General features: G+C 37.9%; 1 protein-coding gene across 2 annotated transcripts in view; it reads left to right on the top strand.

Moving 5' to 3' along the window:
* The window catches only part of fstl5 (follistatin-like 5), a 198,655-nt gene that overhangs the window by 159,124 nt on the left and 23,782 nt on the right, over positions 1-15,749 (top strand). The window lies entirely within an intron of this gene.

Below are 15,749 nucleotides of genomic sequence, written 5' to 3'. Positions count from 1 at the left end.
CCTTTATTAATTGATAAGGTAACTGTCAACTGTCAGCATGTAACTTGAGGACACTGATAATCATCGTATTCGTATTTGGAAGCTTTTACAGTCTAAACAAACTCTTCTAATTCCTCTTCGTGAATGGAATCACACACTCTAATTAACGTTGACCTTCTTAGAAATGTCAAAATCTGTCTTTGGGGTCTATGACCAGTTGTTAGTGTGTTGTATTTTCCTGTGGGTAATTAGAGTTCCCAAACAACACACGCTTCAACTTTGCAATCCGGTCACACATCACGCACAAACTGTCCCACACCGTCACCTGCCAGACCCGGTGCGTTTAGATGCGATCCCTACAGTACGACACTTCCTCCGCCCCGCCTGTCATGCATCAGAGGATCATACTTGGTGAGGTCAGAAGTCACTCCTATGCTTTGAAGCCTTTGAAGCTCTACCGCGGGCAAAATGGTGCTATGAGTTAGATATAGCAGACCCTTTTGGAGTGAGTTCAAAGGGATGTCAGCTGACAGGCAGACAAGGTTGCACTACTACATTACGAAAGAGAAAGACGGGAAAAGACAGACTTTACTACACATGCTGTTGTCTGTCTTGGATATCTGAAGACTGCATTCTTGACCTGTTCTGCTTTTCCCATGAGATTGTCCCCTTTATTTAGATACCAGTTAAGTGAGCAAATAGAAGCTGACTGTCTATTTTTCCTGAACTGGCTGCCTCTATGAGCCTGAGGCTAATGTGAGGTGTCAGCTCACAAAGCCTTCATTCCACAAACACAAACCTCTATTTCTAAAACAAATACACATCCATTTCACACATAAGGGGACACCCAATTAAAATTCACAAGGGAGCTTTAAAATGCATGATTGTCAATTTTCATTGGCACTTAAGGTGTGGCAAATACACAAATGTCATTCTATTGATATCAGTGATTTCAGCATATTAATGGTCTATTTATTTAGTCAAAGACCACAAAGAATAGCCTTAAACCTGCATCTTTGCTAAGTGTCACTTCTATATAACCAAACCTGTTTTTACAACTAGAGAAGATTTTTTTTTTTTTTTAAATATATTAAAAAGAAGATGCTCTTTCTGTTTGTAAAACTTGTCTAGTTTAGACTGGTGGCTTTTACCTGTAAAGTTTTGCTGGAACTCAGCTATTTGTTACCTTTTCTATTCTGACGTCAGGAAACACTTTCCTAATAGCTTTATGGGCTCGGTGGCTATTTACAAGTGTTATTAAATCTAACATGATGCTTATTTTGTCAGTCATGGTCCTATTATGGCATTCTAAGTGCTGCAAATCTCTCGAATTCTCAGGCAGGTCTACTCCCTGCTTGTCATGTCTGGTATGAAAACAAAATGATGGAAATGGGGAAAACGCCAAGCTGAGGCTTCAGAGTAACCTCTTGTTTTATGTCCGCCTATTATGTAGGGTCTATACAGCCATTACAATGGAGGGAGTCATTCATTTGTTTTAATAGGTTTTTATTCCTTTGCACTAGCATCCAGTATGGCAGCAGGTAGCATTTTCCCTCATTGGCAATTATCCATCCATCCCATTGTCCTGCAAATATTATTTTATTGACACCACAGACTGCAAGAAAAAAAATGGAACTTGAACCTATGGATCTACTTGTTCCTTGTGCTTTTTGTCTTGGTCTTGTTACAACTCATATGGAAAAGAAATAGTAAAAACTTATATGATTTACTCATGAAAGTGGCCACTTTCTCATTACTTTCATATATTGTTTTAGTAAGTATCCAAAACATACAAGTTTCATTATATAATTTTTCAAGGGATCTTATATCTGTTTTCATTCTTGTATGCTTTTCATACAAGTTTCACACAAGACAGATACAAACTCAGATACAAGATTTATATATATCTTTTCCATATGGGAAGTTACAAAGTGTTGTCACATGCCTGCAGGCCGGATATTGAGAAACTTGCAACTGAAGGATGAACTGAGTTGATTTTCAAGTTTAAAGACTGAGCTTACTGTAAGTCCTTTCTGTTCTTCTGAATGTGATCTCTCAGGAACTTCTGAAAAAATACTTTTCTTGCTATTATTCAACACCAAAACGCAGGAATGGTAGGATGTAAACTTTGCCTTCAGTTGACAGAGGCATACAATCCTGGGGTGGCAATTCTACAAATGTACACTGTAAGACAGAATTACTTTGAATGTATAGAAAACACTTGATAGTAGGTATTCAGCCTTACAGATGTAATTAGAACAGTTGAAACATGTCAAGTCAGAAAAATCCCTCATGCATGCAAACTATAGGATCATTAAAATAAAGTAACTATCTTACAAAAACTTCAAAGATCACCTGTAAAACTGGATTTTTTTCAACCCTTTTGTCTTTAACAGCCTATCATAATCCTGTTAGTTAAATTCATCTTGATAGCTTCTCTTCCCTTTGTCACCATGGTGTGCTTTATGGAGTATATGCAGCCATTATTTTCCAGACTGATTGCCATACTATATTAAATTATTATCTTTGTGCTTCTTTTTTTTTCTCTTTTGGACAGTTGTAGCTCCAGTTTTGATCACAGGTGATTTAGTGTCTGCAGAGATGTGAAAGTTGTCTAATGTTGCTTTGAAATCTTGGATATCAAAGAGTTGATATTTCAGAAGCTGAAAAATGTGTCTAATTGGCGTCAACTCTGATATAACTCCCCTTTAATATCATTTGTACCTTTTGTTTAAGTTATTTTACATTTATGGCCAAGTTAGTTTTATGGGATAGACTTTATTGGTTGTATTTACATTGTAGTCAGCACACCATAAATTGTTAAGCAACAATGCTTATGAAACAAAGGTTAAATATCATCATTATAAAAGCTGCAATGAGCTGTAAAAACCCTAAAAATCCACCAGTTCTTATTTAAAAGTGTGTGTGTGTGTAGTAGTAGTAGTTTTACCTTAATATCTGTGAGAACACTACTGTGGGGACAAATGATGTCAAATATAAAAATACCAGCAAGCTCTCTGAGTGGCCCTAATGTGATGAACACTGGCACATTCACATGACTAATGGTTTAACAGTTTATTCCAGCCGCTTTTTTGTTAGTCGTGCTGAGGTTGTCAAGCCAACAAATCTTTGCAAAAAAATTAAATCAACTCAATTAATATAAAAAACATTAAATAAAAATAATTAAATACAGACTGTTCGACACTAAAACATCACCTCAGCTTTCTTAGCAACAACAGCTTTTGATGGTTCTTTTTGCATAGGGACAAACATCGCGATAGGACACATCTTTTTTTTTTTCCTTACCTGACCAGTGGGCACAGTGGGCAACTGTCTTATGCAGCAGGATCAGATATGAATCAATTTTAAATCTGACAGTCAAAAGAATAGTGTAAGAATAGTGTAAGAATAGTGGAGTTAATAGTCCGGTAGATTTACTGGTAGCAAGGTGATGCTCTTTGTTGCTTCATATGGAAACTATAAAGAGAGCTCCCTCGCCTAAATTGCATACTAGTGGAAATACATCTGAAGCTGATAATTTCCTTCTGTGTGAAAAGTGACAATTATGGAAACTAACCTTCATGCATTATTCAGGGATAGATCCAAGAGGTTAACAATACAGGCATGTGCAAACTGGACAATATATACGCGCTGATCATGAGAATTATGCATGAAACAATAATAAACTATGATCTTGGTAATTCCTCCATTCATAACTTAATACAGCAGACCAATCAAAACCAGACATCATTCATCAATTTACACTGTAGATAAAACGCTGTCTTCTTCACAGAGAAAACACAAGTAGTCTGGTATAAGGGAAAGACAAAGAGGTATTGGATTCTTTAGCTTTACAAGTGTAATTAGTTTAATGGTCACACGAGGTCATGTCAAGTCAGATTTATTCCTAAAGTGCTTTTAACGCAGATCCATCACACGGTGCTTTACAGCTGACAACTGTGTGTTTGTGGAAAACAAAGTAAACTATTAAGCTGTTTCCACTCCATCTAAAGGTTTTCCTGGCTTGAGGGAAAAGGCGTGTAAGGTGTTGACTAATTAAACAGATTTAAAATGTGTTTTTAAAACAGCCGCATACTGAAATTAACTAACTCAAGAAAAGAGAATACACTGATACAACAAATGTAAGATATATGCACGTAAAACAGAAAAAAAACTATTATATTTAATGTTTCACGTGCAGCCTGTTAAGAAATAATAAATGAATTCGTCCCTGTGTTCAGATAATTTAATATCTGAGCATAGAGGAGAAAGGCTGACTAGTATAAGTTCAGACTTGTTTGTGTCTGTGCAGCTGTGTAAAAAGGTGAGACAAACAGAAAACTCATTAAATCTGTGAGGGGGTTGCAGGTTTGAGTTTTGACCCCCTGTTGTCATTTGCATTATCTTGGTATTTGATTAGCCTCTGCAGATGGACAGATATTCCTATTGGGCTCTCCAATCAGAGGCTGCCACGGGTGATATTTCAGAGGAAAGCTACCAGCTGTTGTCAATACATCAGTGTTTAAGGCCAGAACACAGACACCGAGGAGTCTAAGATGCTCATGTGTATTGTAATCTACAATGTACTTGTACTTTAACACAACAAATTTAATCAGGTTTAGCTAGTGTCGTTGTACACTGCACCTGGTTTTACCTGAGAAATTGTCTGAGTAAATATTGAAATGTTTGTCAAGCAGCTGTTATTTAAAAAATATCATCATTGATTTACCGCGGCTTTATAATGATTAGTGCAAACAGATAATCCCAGGATTCATGCTTGGAGCATGCAGGGTTGTCTATTTTACTTCTAATGTGTGTGTAAACGGTGGTACGTGTGCAGTTCTCAGTCCCACTTCATGCTTACGTGCTCAGTTGACAGGCTTCAGGTTGAAGTTATTTAGCATATATTTGTCTATTAACCCATACAGGTTGATACTATTTTACATTTGTGTAGCTATTAGATTAGAATGTAAGCATATAGTACTTTGATACACTATTAATTCTCTATTATTAATTGATGCAGCTAAGGGACTGCTTGACAGCTGTCAGAAATAGTTCCCAGAAAATAGTTCCTGTTTTGTCAGACAGACGGGTATCCCTTTTGAATAACAGAATACTTTGGTATGCAGACTAGTTCACGTCTGCAGGGTCCTTTGGCTCAAATCATCATACTTCCACCACAACCATGTTGACAGTTGATATGAAGTGTTGCTATGGTGTTGGTGTGTGGCCGGATATCTCTACTTTGGTCTTGTCCGTCTAAAGGACATTGTTTCAGAAATTATGAGTTTGTTCAGATGCTACTTTTCCAACCTGCCACTTTCTTTTTACAGAGAAGAATCTTTTTCTAATTGTTTTGTCATTAACTTTAAATTTAAAATGCCTATTTTTTTAAGGATTGCTTCCTCTGACCTTTAAAACACAACTGAATGCTCCAGTCCAACAAAGTACCAAAACTTGTAGTTTTATAAAGGTGGTCACAGTTACTGATGATCAGTAAATCAGTAGCAGCATCAGTCTCTTAATTCCTATAGAAGCAGCAAGGGTCTGCTTAGTTTCTCCATGTAGAGTTTGGTGGAAACTTTAAATTTTTCATTTGACGGTGTCCTTCTCAGCCATCCAGTATTTAATCTCTGTCTCCGTTTTACAAGAGCATGGTCACCCTTTTCTTCTTAAGCATGGAACTTTCCACCTTAGGCAACACAGTTTGATTCTTTCCCCTTCATTTCCAGCCAGCAGAGACACTGGCAATTAGACAAGTTGGTTAGACTTTACCTGTTCACCCCTTTTATCTTTTTGTCTCAAAGATCTTTTGGTCTGTCACATTGTCTTCTGAGTCTGAGCTTATTCTCCACCTTGATCTTCATCAGCAGCCTGCCAGTCTCTCTATTAGCAAAAAAACCTGCCACAAACTTTTCACTACTTTTCAATTGCAGCAGCTGTTTGTAATAATAAGTAATTTTAGACTGTTTAGATAAAGTTATGATTAATGACCATCTGTGCCACCCACTTATGCCACATAAATCACAGTCTTTTCAGTTTTTTCCTCATTTAAACCCACATGCTGTAGTACATTTGGAGTGTGAATCTAGATTAGCTCCATGTGATATCATGTTGGGCCAGAGAGGCTCTCTAAAGTCATTGGCAGTTATTACCTATCCAAAAAACAGCATCTGGTTTCATAAGATAGTTTCAGGGAGACACTATGGGGACAAATATAAAGGGAAATTTTATAACTACTGAAGAAGTATTCTGTACAAAACCAATCCTAATTCTTACTGTGATTTAAATTTGCATACAGGTTTAGTCATTCTCAATTCCCTAAAGCCATTTAAAATAATGCCTATCCATAAATATACAAAGTAAACTTACAACTCAACTTTTTTACAGACCGAGGATGAGGATTTCTTAAAGGCCACAAATTATTCTCATTTTAAGTAGACTTTATTATATGTTTTCAGAGGTGACATACACGTCAGTAAGCACAAGTAGTCTGAATACAGTAAAAGCAAGTAGTTTGTGTTTCATTTTTTGATGTATTTATCAAATGAATTACAACTATAACCTTTGAAGTATGGTCATTTCTAATAAAATGTACTCATTGTTGGCTCTTTTAACTGCTCTGTTATCAGAGTTCACTGTACAAAGAGAATGACATTGGCAGGTAAGAGACAGATTCACTGACCGCTTCGTGGTGAAGACATTCCAGACCCGAAGGCAGTGTTAAGAACTTTGAGTGCCTTCTTGATATGGGGAGGAAAACTTCACCGGTGATTCTACACAAGCATGAAACAGTATACTGGAAGCCAAAGCCAAGATAGAAAATTCCCTCCATACCGTGTATAAATGGTGTCTCTGGATCCAGATCAGTTTGTGCTGTCTTGAGCAGGACATTCAGTCATATTTGTTTGGTAATGGAAGATCGCATTGCAGAAACAAGTTAATTATCCAGTTCATAGTAACTTAGTGTTTCTGCAGTGATACAGTTAACTGCTCTGAGTAAGGTCACTGATCCTACTGATGGAGATTTACTTCTGCCCTGATGATTTTGGAGAGGATATCCTTAAGAATGCAAGTCAGACTTCAGAAACTACTCGCTCATGTTTCATCGTTACTAAAAAGAGCTCATCCATTAGCTTGTACTGCTAGCTTGGAAGGATGATTTCACTTGAAAAGTGCTAAACAAATGGAGATCCTGCAACGCCAACTGTCACATTGTGTAGTGGGGCTATTTATTCATGTGTGGACTTTGGGAATATCCAAATTTCCCACTGTGTTGTTAATTTAAAGTCTCTGTTTTGTGACTTATAGAATTATGTGATTGCAGATTTTTTTTTCTTTTTTTGTAAATGAAACAATAAAGTAAGACGAGCCTTTCACCCTTTTAAAGCATATTTTTAGGCTCTGGCACCGACTCTGAATTTAATAACAGCTGGGCTGTGTTAGCTGAAGATGTGCATTAAAAGTTTTGGAACACCTGCTATATGTGTGTATAATTCATATTTTTCATTAATCAAAAATTGGACAACCAACTGCAAACACTGTGAATCATTTACATACAATACTTAAACACCCCTAAATAAAAATACTTTTTCACATATAATTGTAGTACTTCTGGTTTTCTAACTTTTCGATGCTCATAAGTACTGACTTAATTGTGTTTATGCTCAGGGACAACATATGCACATTATTAAAACAGACGACATTTGCCTCAAGTGCCAGAATCAAGGACGCTTTCAAGCAAAAGCTCAATACTCTGATCCTACACAGGATGAGATGCTTGTGGGCATGTTGTGGCAGCAGACTACCCTTGATCTACCAGCATTGATCTGAAACAGACAGAGATTTAAATGACACGTTGAGATTACACTTGGAAATGTTTTAGAAACCTTCCACATTACTTTTGTGGAAAGTAATGATCTCTTTCTGTGGAATCATTGTTTATGACCCGCCTTGGGCTTCTCATTCAAACACTTCAATAAAAGAGAGAGGAGAGCTGAATAACTAACTAAGGCAGTTGTCAAAGGGCTGAATACGGTATTAAGCAGGAGATGAATTGAAAAACATGATTTGATGAGCAAGGCATGAGTGATCTTTTTTAGATGAATCCACCAGAGGAGCTTGGAGGTCAAAACCTTCTCTTCACAGGCGCAGCACTGAATTGTTTTTCTCTCAGATTTATCCAAGCACTTTGTTGTTTGGGAAAACCTGAGCAGTCACTATTCTGAGATCTCTTTAACAGAAGCTGTCACCAGCAGGCAGAGCACCATCCATCTCTGACAGTCTGCCGCTAAACTGGCATAAATATCTGCCCTTCACAATGTGCCAATTATTTCTGCAGTGTCAGAGGATCTGCGAGACTCAAAGCGAGTGTTTGTTGCTTTGGTCTCTCCACTTTGTTATGTCTCCACATTATGCTGCACTTCATACCTCATATCAGGGACTTACAATACTCTACAGTGAATCTAGTGGCCCGAGTTACTGCTTCTTTACCTTCATTGAAGTGCACTCGTGGACCAAATAAAGAACTTTTAATTATGCAGTTATTACTAGAAATAATCTTGTGAGAAAATCTGCCTTGCACCGTTTCAAGGGCCGATCATATCGTTATCGTCTAAAGCAAGCCACATATTAACTTTATTTTTATGCCCACCAAGGGGTATATGTGATTAATTCAGTGTCTCTGTGTATTTGTTAGCGAAATTACTTAAAAGTTTGCAGGTGGATTTTGGAGTGATTCACGATCTGGATCCAGGAATTTTTGGGAGCAAAACTGGACGATTCATGTCATATCTTCATTAATATGAAATTGAAAAGTAAAATAAAATGGGAAACATGATCTTGGCTTTCTCAAGAAATATCACAAAGTATCCACTTGGCTCCAGTGACTGAACTATTGGATAGTGTGGTGGGAATGTTGAACAGAGGTTTGGTTTTGGTGTGCTGTTTTCTGTGCATGAATAGCTTTTGTATACGTTGTTAATCAAGGTAGCTGCTCTGCTCAGCAGCTATGGTTTGATGCAGCTAAAGTTCTACTATTTTTGATGAGTTTTAATTAGAAAGATAATTAACATATAGAACACAGCGTGGTGGTAGTAGTTGTCTTCTGTAGCCTTGACCCTTTTAAAGTGGCAACTTTCAGCTGTTTTACCGTTAATAAATGAGTCACCTTACATTGCCTTGCCAAGTGAAAATATTTGCTTACTATAACAAGACAATTGTTTCCTTTTGTGCCGCCTTTCCTTTTTTCTGTCTTACTTTGTGGTGGCTGTGCTTAGTGTATAGCCTCCCTCTAAAATATGTGACTATTTAAGAAAAACAAGAAACTAAAGGAAGCATTCAAGTTTTTTTTAATGCAAAGAAAGAAGCAGCTGTTTAACAGGTGGATGGAATTTTTAAAATCTCCATTAAATATTTTTGTATCTGAATCTTTCATTTTATATAATTTATTAAAGTTACAAGTAAGTTTGTTACTGTTACAATATTTTTAAACTCACTTACAGGATAATGTATTTTGTCAGATATGTTTAGTGTTTAATTGCAACATGCATTTTTCACTTGTCTCTCTGTTAGCACAATAATTACATTTACGTTTTTGATACTTTATATATATATATATATCACCCTGGTAACCCACTAAAGCCACATGTTTTAATACTATGGCTGTTTGTGGCATGGTTAAGAGCAGATGAGGTGAATAACATTGATGGTTTCATAACAGTGCAGTGTTCTGCTGGGAAAACATCGGCTCCTGGCATTCATGTAACTTTGACTCGTACTACTCACAGATATTAGCCTCCCCAGTAGCACCTCACTAAACTGTAAAAACATCTAATCATCTGACATTAGCCAGTCCCATTTCCCACATTCACAGGACCCAAAAGATCTGGTGCAAGTACCATGGTACCAGATAGTGCATGACACCCACAGAGGTCCTGAAAGGGTCATAGCTGTTTTGGCAGCTCAAGAGAAAGATGGCTTTTAATGTTCTGGCAGGTCAGGTACATCCCCATTTTTCTCTTTACTCTGGTTTTGACTCACAATTCCAGTATCTATTTATTATTACTATATTTTCTCTGCTTTATATTCTTTCCTCTGTACTCGTTGCTTCGTGACTCACTGTAAAGGTTCATTAATTAATGTATGACCTTTAAATACTCCAGCAGGAACAGAGAGTCTTGAAATTCGAGTGGGCTGAAAAGTGAGTTAAGCATTTCCGCTGCGAAACATCTCCACTCAGATATGATTCACCTATTGAGTCCTAAAACCATTATTTTGTGGCAAAGCTGCAGACAAGGTACAGTTATTTCACCTGTAGGGTACAGACAAATTGTTTTGGAGAAATTCAGACTGTCTTCAGTCTGAATCAGTCTGGATATTCTCCAGTCTTGAGATTTTTAGGGCTCTGTTTTCATGTTTATTTCGCACTGGTGACATTTTGTCCTTATTTCTTCAATTGGCAGTTGGGTATCTTGAGCCATTTCCACATAAGCACTGCAGCCATGAATTTTTCTAGGGCTCAACCAGCGGAGGTGCAGGTAACACAGCGAGACTGAACACTGAGCCAGTGTTTAACCTGCCAGCTCCCTGCTACAAAGTCAGTGTAATATCAGGCTGTCTCGATGTTTTAACAGAGCATCTAATTGTTCTGCACATTCACCACTAGTGAGTGGGCGTCACATGTTTTTCTTCCTTTAAACTCTATTGTAACAGTGTCCTCATCTAAACCACACAGAGCCTTTTTTGTAGTATGTCCCACATGTGGAAATTATCACAACCTAATTTTCCTAATTTTGTACATGTGTGAAAATAAAGATAGTGACTCACTGTGTGCAACTGTAGGAGGTGTGATGTGATTCTGAGGTTGATGCTATGCTGAGGTTTATTGCTTAGAGCACTTGTATTCCAGAATGAGAAATTTTAATGCATTTTGTTAATTTTTTGCAAAGTGACACCCACAGCTCCCTTTATTCTTGTGTTCTTCATCCCACTAGTGTAGTGTGTTTTTCAACCAGCTAAGTATCTAGATTGAATCATTAATGTCAGACATAATAGAGCAATTTGTGATGCTTATCAGCTTTTTAATACGCAGAAATAATCAGGCAACCTTTCCTGTTCCACCTCAATAGTAATGTTGTGTTGGTGCGAACCACAGTTGGCATAGAGGCTATTTAAATTTTGTGCAAGTAAACAGACTAATAACTACAGATACCTGCTGATCTGCAAGATAAGCAGAGAGGTATGTGACCAACAATAGACCATTAAAACTTCTCGCACAGTCACTTACTGCTGGTCCTCATCTGATGTCTGTATCTAAGCCATCGAGTGATGAGGTCTTAGGATCGTCCATGTTAGATCTCAGTGTGGTCCTCCAACAAATTCTTGTTTAAAGTAACTTAAACTTTCAGATATACACCATGAAAAGAACACTAGACATTTTTACAGCCCCACAGCTGATATCTACCTGTAGGTAAACATTTATCACTGCAAAACTTCATGAAAAAAAAAATTATGACATGTCCAAAGTAAATTCAAAACTGAGATCATTGGTCATGTGCATTTCTTAATAACCCCATAACTTTTTTTTAATGTTATTAAACCGATAATTATGTTAGACTGTTGTCTTTGCTCCATGTTATGTCCTCTTCTATGCCACTTTTTTCCTCCCTCAACACTTGTCTGCACACCTAGCTGTTTTTATTCTGTCACGTTTTCTTGGCCATTTTATCATATCTTGCAGTTTGTAAGCTTTTGTTCCAATCAAACACGCCACTGCTTGATTTTACAGTTTCAGATGAAGGGGAAGATCTAATCAGTGAAATCTGCTGCTCAAGTGATTGGTTGGAACAAAGCCCTGCAATCTCCTGGGCCTCGGCGCTACACAGATGAGAACCACCGCTGCACACCGAAGTCTTCACAAAGCTGTTTTAATGCTATGCTGTTCGCCGTGCTGTCTGCTTCATATCCTCTGAACACAGAAGATCAGCTCGAGCCAAACTAGCGTCCATGTTTCCATCAGTAGCGTCCCTCCCCATCACAGCAGGCTTTCACACAGCGTTGGACACGCTGTCAGCAACAAGGAACTCTAACCAGGCAGTGACGCTATCTGCAGTGTCAGCAGCCTACTGCCTGTCGACTGAGTTTCACGGTGAAGGCTTTCCGAAATGAATAACGTAAATCCAGTGGAAAGTTTTAACACCTTTAAGCCCCAGCTACAACATGACAGCTTATGAATATTTGTGATGATTCTTTTGAATGCTAATGTAATAATACTAATCATGAGGATAATGATCATAATCAGTACAAATCATGAACAGCAGAGGACACAACACGAACACCACTTAAAATCTATTTACACTTGAATGATTATAGTGATTACATTAAACCTGGTTTGTAGAACTAAACTGGCTGAAAGGTTGAATGGATTTAGTTGCCATGACTTTGCAAAGTATTATAAATGTGATAGAGCATGATTCATTTAGTGATGTAATAAAAATAAGAACCCACAAGGGTTTTTTTGTTCATAATTATAGACGGATCACATTGGCTGCACTGCTACAGCGGATATTCATCCGTGTATGTCTCCCATAGCAGCCCGTGTTTGTGATGAAGCACAATCAGTTAAAACAAGTTTTATTTTTCAAGTTTGGATGTTTGAAGTGCTTTCCAGTAACTCGTTTTTTTTTTTTCTCCTTTCTGAAAACTCTCAGGGATTAAGTCTTTTGAATACTTTTCATCCTAAAGAGATGATACAGTCTTCGGTCGTCCACGGGCTCCCAGCTCTAATTCAAGTGCCGTCAGACCTGTTATTTTGAAAGCTTCCTCGCTCTACCTGACTTTAAATAGTACTGCTGGGAACTTGCTGTTGAAGCACAGAGCTGCTAAAAGCAACGGGGGAAGAAGAAAAAAAAAAGCTGTTAGGAAATCTAAAGAATTTCGTGACTGAAGAATGGATGGGTTAAATATAAAAGCTAAAAGACTTTCTCTGTATGAAGTCGGACTTGATCACTAGGTGACTCATAAGTATTTGTAGTGCAGAGAGAAGAAGCCAAGTGAGAAGCACAAGGCTCTGAAAATGATATTGTTTCATCAGTATTCACTTTAACGCCAGAGAGGCTGAGCCACCATCAGTTGATAGCCACTTTAAATAAGACATGAAATATCTTGGCGCTTAAAATGACCCTTCATGACTTTTCTTCAGCCGTATCAACCATCATTTTTACATTTTGCAAAACACGCAGGAAAAAGATACTCTGCTTACCATCTGAGAGCTACAGCTTCATGACATTTTCTCTGACCTTTGACTCACAAAGGTGCATTGCTTTATAATTCTCATTTCCTAGAACTGGATAAAGATTTCTGCTGTGGCTTTTCTTTGTAAAGCATACGGCTCATGATATGAAAATTGCCCCCTAAAAATTATACTCTGTACTTCTCATTGTGTTAAAGGGCCTGCACATTGGTAATGATGTCAGACCTCTCAGTAGAAAGACCAACGTGTATATACTGAAAGCTGACTTAAAAGCATTTAACTAGTTTTCTGTAGGGATCGGCATAAGCATAAAATTTTAAATTATTTGTCTTAGCACAATTTAGAACCAGAGTATGGGGAAAAAAAGCCTCAGTGTGACTCATGTGTCAAAGCTCCACTTCCATCAGTTTGACATGTTCATCTGTCAGAAAAATGTGCGAGTGATGATAGAAGCAGTTGGGGGCATACAGTCGAGATAGATTGGACAGTTTGGAAGCGGGTCTCAACTCGAACTGTTTTTTGATTCCCACCCTGCGCCCAGAGCGTTGTCTGATAAACTGAGGGTTAAAGGGACAGTTCACTCTAAAGTCAGATAGCTATGGTGTGAGCTGCCAGTTGCAGCGGTATCTGCCTTCTCTTTTATTTAATGGAACTAAATGGCACTCACTCTTTGGTGCTTTGAAAGTAAAGGAAAAAAAATCTGGGATTACATCCCATCCAATTTAATATTGTATATTATGTGTATATTTACATACTTTTGGGCTGTCACTACCATGAGCACCTTGTTGTGGATGAACACTTTCTTCTTTATTGTTACATATTTGGCATACGTTGTTGCATTCGTTTTGGAAATTACTCAGTTCTCAGTAATGGTGTGCAGTTTTGTGAGTTTTTCTTTTTTTTTTTCACTTAAACTGCAGCAGTATGAGACAATAACAGTCAATAACCCAATAGATGGAAACTTGGTTTTAGTATTTTACCCAAGGACATTTGGCATGCATACTGGCACGGCGAAGGATCAAACCACCAATCTTCTGATTAGTAAATGACTTGCTCTACCTCCTGAACTCCCTCCCTAGATTTATAATTGACTTCTAAATGAAGTTTCAGGTAAATTCCTGAGCTTTTTTCACTTTAAATCAGAGACATTTAGGCAAAAATCCAGATATCTCGTGTGGCAAAACCAATGTTTTTTATTCATGCTGAAAGTCTAAGGAGCTTGGAAAGAAAAGTGTCTGGACTTCTTCAAGTTGCTTGAAGACGTTTCACCTCTCATACAAGAAGAAGCTTCAGTTCTGAACTGAAGAAGCTTCTTGGATGAGAGGTGAAACGTCTTCAACGTCTACGATGACCTGGATGACAGAGAAGCTTCACAGACATTCATGCTGAAAGTACTGTATTCTTCACTTGTAGGCAGCGTCACTCATAGTGTAGAGCAAATTAAGAAAATAGTCTTTCTTGAAAACACCTACAAGAAAATTGATCAACTACCTAATTCTAAAAATCAGCACAGAGAAAATTCTAAAAAGAGAACATTTTGGGGTTGTAGGTAAAAGGAACATGCATTTACCTATTCATTTTTTTTTTTTAAGGAGCATTTGAAAAGTAGTATTAGACACTGTTCATTAAAGACAAATTTCTGCTGATATCCAGGTTTACAGGGCTTGGCTAAGAGCCAAAGGAGAGAGTCCTAAGACATCTTGATCCAGGCCTCAATGTACTGCAAGTGGGAGTTGGCAGGCACATGCAAAAATCTTTTTGGCTTTACACAGATTTGTGGGGTACCTGCTCTGCATGCTATCAGTGTTCTCAAAAGACTTTTGTATCAGTGTAGATGATGAAAGAAAGAAGAGGAAGAATGATATTTCTGCCTGTTTTCTCGAGCATTATTTTTTCACTTTCTGAATACATAATGCTAGAGCAGCGAGCAGGATTTGTACTTCCAAACTGTTGAGAAGGTGTATGTGTGTAGAGCTTATAATTAAAGCATAAGTCTTGGGTCAGTTTTTCCAAGAAACTTCGTAAAGAATACCTGGAAAGAGCAATAAAAAGCTGAACACCTAAGGCAGTCATCCTGAATTTCATTATACATTTGCATCTACTGTGACCCAATTACTTTAGCTGTATTATACTGTCTTCTGCCATGCCACTGTGGTGAACACCACGGGCTGTTTGGCCCACTGTCGCAGCAGCGTGCTCTTGTAAACAAATTGAATTTATGTAACCTTGCTGACGGGTAGGAACTGCGGAGGCCAGACTGGCTGGTGAGCGTGGCGTCCCCGATGTTTGTAGCCCAGTGGAAACATAGTTATTACGGCCAGAAAGAGTGAACTCACTGCCTACAGTGGCAGCCAGCTTGTTTTGTTATATGGATGATGAAGTTGATGTATGGGCTCCTTGTATGCGCAGAACAGCCACAGTGTTTCTGCCAAGTGATGAATAGCATCAATACTGTGGACTATTGGAAAAGACCGGGGCACACAAGATCTCATCTCAGCTCCTCTTTTCCATTTTCCAT

The sequence above is a fragment of the Astatotilapia calliptera genome, chromosome 2 (assembly GCF_964374335.1).
Source record: "Astatotilapia calliptera chromosome 2, fAstCal68.1, whole genome shotgun sequence".
NCBI classification, from domain to species: Eukaryota; Metazoa; Chordata; class Actinopteri; order Cichliformes; family Cichlidae; genus Astatotilapia; species Astatotilapia calliptera.
Note: the sequence above shows the minus strand (reverse complement) of the source record. Positions and strands in the feature narration are given on the sequence as shown.